The 5,437-nt window shown below is 32.4% G+C and overlaps 1 long non-coding RNA gene across 1 annotated transcript; it reads right to left on the bottom strand.

Annotated features, from left to right (window-relative positions):
• Positions 1 to 1,262: 1,262 nt before the first annotated feature.
• LOC143051308 (uncharacterized) lies at positions 1,263 to 2,602 on the bottom strand. Its single transcript, XR_012970697.1, has 3 exons — positions 2,486 to 2,602; positions 2,014 to 2,169; positions 1,263 to 1,394 (listed from the first exon to the last, which is right to left on the bottom strand). It is a non-coding gene; the product is annotated as an uncharacterized LOC143051308 (long non-coding RNA).
• Between the last annotated feature and the right edge of the window lie 2,835 nt (positions 2,603 to 5,437).

A 5,437-nucleotide genomic window follows, 5' to 3' on the forward strand; every position in this document is an offset into this window, starting at 1 on the left:
AAGATCTTTTTTTCCACGGTACCAACATTGATTATTTTAAATGAACATCGAAGTGCAACACTACATATACATAGAATAGAACTATTTGATAACAACTGTCATATTCCTGGCATGGTACAGGACATGTTAAGAAAAAGTTGGTAGGTAGAAACTATTTTATTGACATTGTTAACAAGCATCGCTTAAATGACAACTCTACGTGACAGAAATACAGCACAGACAAACGCAAGAGCAATGATCACAGAAAAACGCGCCAAAAATATAATAGTCAACATAACATGCATACTGCAGAACAATAGCGAACATATTCGATCAACGACTAACACGGCAGGATATAAAAAACAGTGACGTAACTAACATACAATCTCGAACTTTTTACAATTATTTTCACAATACTCGTCCAAAGATTTTAAATGACAATGATGTTATGGAATAGCAATTTTATGATTATTTGGACAACAAACGATATTTATTTGACACTGTTAGACATTAAATGTTTGTTATTTTTCAAAACTATTGCCCCGGTTCTTAAATTGCTAAATTGCTAAAATTAATAAAAATCATATTGTCCCTTTAAATCCGCAGAAAATCAAGCACACTATCCTGAAGATGGTGAAAAGGGAACGTCACAATCCAAAAATTGATAATTAACGATAGGAAATGAAAAATCATCTCTTTTATCATAAATTTTGGAATTGAGTTTCCCGTTAATGATGTAGATATCAAGATGGAGGAAAGGGAAGAGTTCACTATTAGGACTAGCTTTATTTAAAGTCGGCTCAACAGGACAAATGTCTTAAGCATACATACTAAAGTCGTCATTATTGAGTACCAATATATCATCCAAATATCTAAAAGTAATGTTTTTTTTTTTATTTACTGGGTTTGCAATAATCTGATCAACGCGTCACATGTGGAGCAGGATATGCTGACCCTTCCGGAGCACCTGAGATCACCCCCAAGTTTTGGTGGGGTTCGTGTTGCTAAGTTTTTACTTTTCTATGTTGTGTACCTTAATTTGTCTGTTTGTCTTTTTCTTTTTTAGCCATGACGTTGTCAGTTTAATTTATCTATGAGTTTGAATGTCCCTCTGGTACCCTCTGCCCTTCTTTTAAGAAGAAAATTACCCTTAAACAAAACGGATATAATTGCCAATGAGACAACTTTGCTTCAGAAATTAAAAGACGTCGATAGCAAAAATAATTATTAAAAGGGTGTTGAGCAATAAATATAATTAGGCAGGCAAATGTTTGTTTTGACCTTTTATATCCAATGATCTTTCAATGTATTGAATGTCAGATAAAGCAAAGCGTGTTATATCATTTATATTTTTATTCAATCATTAAGCCCTCAGTTCTTGCATTGTAATTTCACGTCAAGAAAGTCTTAGTAACCTAAAAGAAAAAGTTATCCACGTTACATATACACATACAGTTATTGTTTACTAAACAAAAACCACCATATCATAATTGCATACAATATTCACAATCATGACATGAAGCAATTGATAGTGGTTTAAATCAAAGAATTGAATACATGTTCAAGTAATTGTTATTTTTATTTCTGATATTCTTATTTCAAATAATACTTTTTCTTTCTATGATTGCATGTTATCGTTCTCATCATTAATGTGCTGTTGTATTGACGTTTGAGTATCCTCGTTTCTCATATGCATCCTACAGGTAAAAGGTGTACATGTATGCTCTGCTGTTAGGTTTTGATAATGCTGTGAATGATAAATATACTCCACTTTTTAACCTTTTACTTGGAATCGGATTTAAAGGGTAATTATTTAGGAAACCCAGTTTTGCGTACTATAATAATATTGATATACATGTACAGGTTTCATGTCTGATAATAGTGATTACTTATCAATCATTTATTTGATTATTTTAGAGCTTTATATATATAAAATTCAAATGATAGTATTCAAAGAAATGAACAACACATAATTGGGCAATACATATACATGAGATCCTAAAAAACACAATTCATTTAAATCAAAGTGAGTACTTGGATAATTGGAAGGCTTTTGATGTATCAGGGGAAGACAGCATATTTCAGTAGAACAACAGTCATCGTGTGGCAAATGGTCCTCGAAATACCCCTTGGGACAAAAGCTGTTCGTACAAACTCCACCACTCCTCCTACACAAAAATGCTGAATAACCTGTAATATTTATGGATTTCAAATTTAGTTAAAGGCTTTAACAATTAATTCAGTTTAGAAAGTATATCTGAACGGGAAAACAAGGTATATAAAGCACATTTTATATCAGAATTTATAGTACAAGAAATGACAAATTAAATTTAAAAAACAACTTAATAGAAAGGATGCAAAATAACAAGCAATGTATGTTCAACGGAGTCAAATACATATCGTTTTGTGAATGTTCATTAAATGTTTCTCTAGATATCTGCGTATAATGTATGTTCTCTTTACATAAAAACCATATCACATAAAAATAGATAAAGACTTGACTTACATGGTCCGTACATTACGGCAAGAAAAAAGGCAATACACATGATGTGACTTGATTTCATTTTCCTTTTCCCGCAAACACAAATGCACAAAATGGGTATGTTATGAGCGTCTTGTGTCTCCTCTGTCGAATAGGAATATATAACACATTAACTATGCATCAATTATTTAACCAAACATATTACGCAAGACTTATGTCACACGTTTTATTGAGTATTTGATGTATGAAGAATACATATTAAGTTAACGGTAGAGATTTATAACTTATAATGATATATTACATAATCGTTTTGCGCCCGAACGGTTTCTGTAAACGCCTTTTATTTTATTTCTAGACTAAAAACGACATTTAATTTGCACTCTTAATCAAATTAAAGGTAGAGAGGTAAAGTAATCTTTTCATTGTGCATGTATCGGATGCCTATGAGGGGTTTGATTGAACCAGGTTTCTTTTTGTCATTAGTTTATTTGTTTTTTTATATTAATAATGAACGCAAATTGCATTTCTTTTTTTAAAACTAACTTTTTTTTTGTTATTCTGTCTTCGACTAGCTTTAATGGTTCTTTCTTTTGGTATATTTCGTCTCTTTTCATTCTTAACTTCTTAAAATGATATAGTTGAAAAGGAAAAACGAAGTATGAACCTTACCGTTTATACACATTTTCATCATGGTATCTCATTGAGTCATGTGGAAATGTGTAACGAAATCTTTCTCTAGCATACCACATAAACATGATGTTATAAAGTGGTAAAACCAATACAGCGTTTAAGGTCAAGTAACAGTAAATGAACGCCGTCTAGCCGATTCCGCGAAATATTGTGACGTTTTGTACGAATTACGTCCCTTTGACCAGATTTTGCAATGTTAAAATTTCAACCGGCGGCTTATCAATAGGACAACGGTAAATCTGACGGAAAGTATGTATCTTCTAGGAGAATGAACTTGTTTGCTAAAATTGAAGAAATGCTACAGGATTTTGAAAATGAATATGAAAACAGTCATGAAGACGATCTTCAAAACGAAAATCAGGTGTTTGAGTTTGGATATCTGCCGACCAGTTAAAACAAGTGTGAAAACTTGATCACTGTTGCTCACCACTATTTCTACATAACTGTGATGAGGAACAACAGTGTGGTCTCGACAGTATATTGAACTCTGACACAAAATAGTACTTTTGATGTCATTGTTTACTTAAACTTACCAACAAATATGCAGAAATGAAACTTCTGGTGAAAGGGAAATATATTTAGACCATTTTGAATCAAAATTCACTTGTCTATGAGTTTGCGTTAAAAATTCAGGATTAATGCGCTACATAGTACACTAAATTAAGATTTCCAAAAAACAGGGAGTTATTTTGGTAGTACCTGTGTTTTCAAGATCAGAAATTTCATATAAGACTTTAAACATTGGTTGAAAATTGGCATGTAGAAAGGTGATACATGTACAATTCAGGATATACCCGATTTCCTTGAAGGTGAACTTAAGGTAAAATATTTAGATAGCTGTGAAAATTGTAAGATTCGGTTGAACAGAAAGGGATTTTTAATTGGTGGTCTGACACCTTTATTTTCGTTTTCCTCTCAAAATAACCCAAACTGAATAATCATAAGAAAAGATGACAAATGCGACTATACCTATATAGAACACAGAGGCATGATGATTAATTCATTGTAGAAGGAAGAGAAGCGACACTCAAAATTAGGTCTTCTCGTTCATTAGTATAGATTCTCTAACTTTTCTTTTACAGTACTTTGTATATCCCCATCCCTTTTTCACTTGAATTATTGTCAGCTTATTCGAATATGTGCATGTTTTCTGGCACGTTTGAAATAAATGCAATTCATCTTATGTTTGAATGTAAATTTACACAATCATGTAATTATAAACATTTAGCATGTTTATAAGTGCAACACACGGTATTTTTGGACAAGAAATCAATTTTCTTACACTTTTAAAATTCAAATAAAGTAAAACAAGAAATCAATCTGGTTGACGCAACAATGACAATCTGTTACACAGAATAATAGTGGTGCATTTCTTTCCAGTCGTCTCAATCAATACTGATTTACAGAAATCTTGGTAAGAATTTAGTCTTAGATGCTTGATTTTTTTATTAGTTGTTATTGGCTTTGAACAAGCTGTCAGTAACTGCGTGTAGTGGCGGATCCAGAGGGGGCATGAGGGCGTACGCCCCCTTTTTGCTTGGACTTTTTTGTAAAACGATTTATAAGACTAGACTTCGTGAACTTTGCCATTTCCCGTGTATTTAATTTTTATGAGACAATTCTTTTCATATAAAGATTTTTTTTCGCCAGTATTTACTGATTATTTCAAAAGTAAAATTACAAAATACTGAACTCCGAGGAAAATTCAAAACGGAAAGTCCCTAATCAAATGGCAAATTCAAATGATAAAACACATCAAACGAATGGACAATAACTGTCATAATCCTGACTTGGTACAGGCATTTTCAAATGTAGAAAATGATGCCGGATTGAACCTGATTTTATAGCGCTAAACCTCTCACTTATATGGCAATCACATCAGAGTAGAGTGATTTGGTATGGTTGAATTGACCAGTTCGTCGAAAAAACGTCACTCGGTCATTTGAAATTCAAATTACAGGAATACATTTGCAATTCTGAGCATGAAAAATCATGACACCTTCAAAGCGACAAAGGAGTGAGCAAGAACGTATTGACTTCTATTTCACAATTCAACCATAAAGAAAGTTATACTCTATTATAATCTCATGAAAAAAAAGTTCCACATTAATATTATTTACCTACGAAATTATGTTTAACCCCAAACGCCCGCGCCTATCTTAAAATAACATAGCTGAATAATTATCCCCAGTCAGTATAAGCTCTGGATAGATTTAAAGTGCAAGGTACAAGCCATTTGTTTGAGGAGGCAGTCTGAGATCTGAGAGTCTGGCCGTATCTAGATTG

Source organism: Mytilus galloprovincialis, chromosome 11 (assembly GCF_965363235.1).
Source record: "Mytilus galloprovincialis chromosome 11, xbMytGall1.hap1.1, whole genome shotgun sequence".
Taxonomy (NCBI): Eukaryota; Metazoa; Mollusca; class Bivalvia; order Mytilida; family Mytilidae; genus Mytilus; species Mytilus galloprovincialis.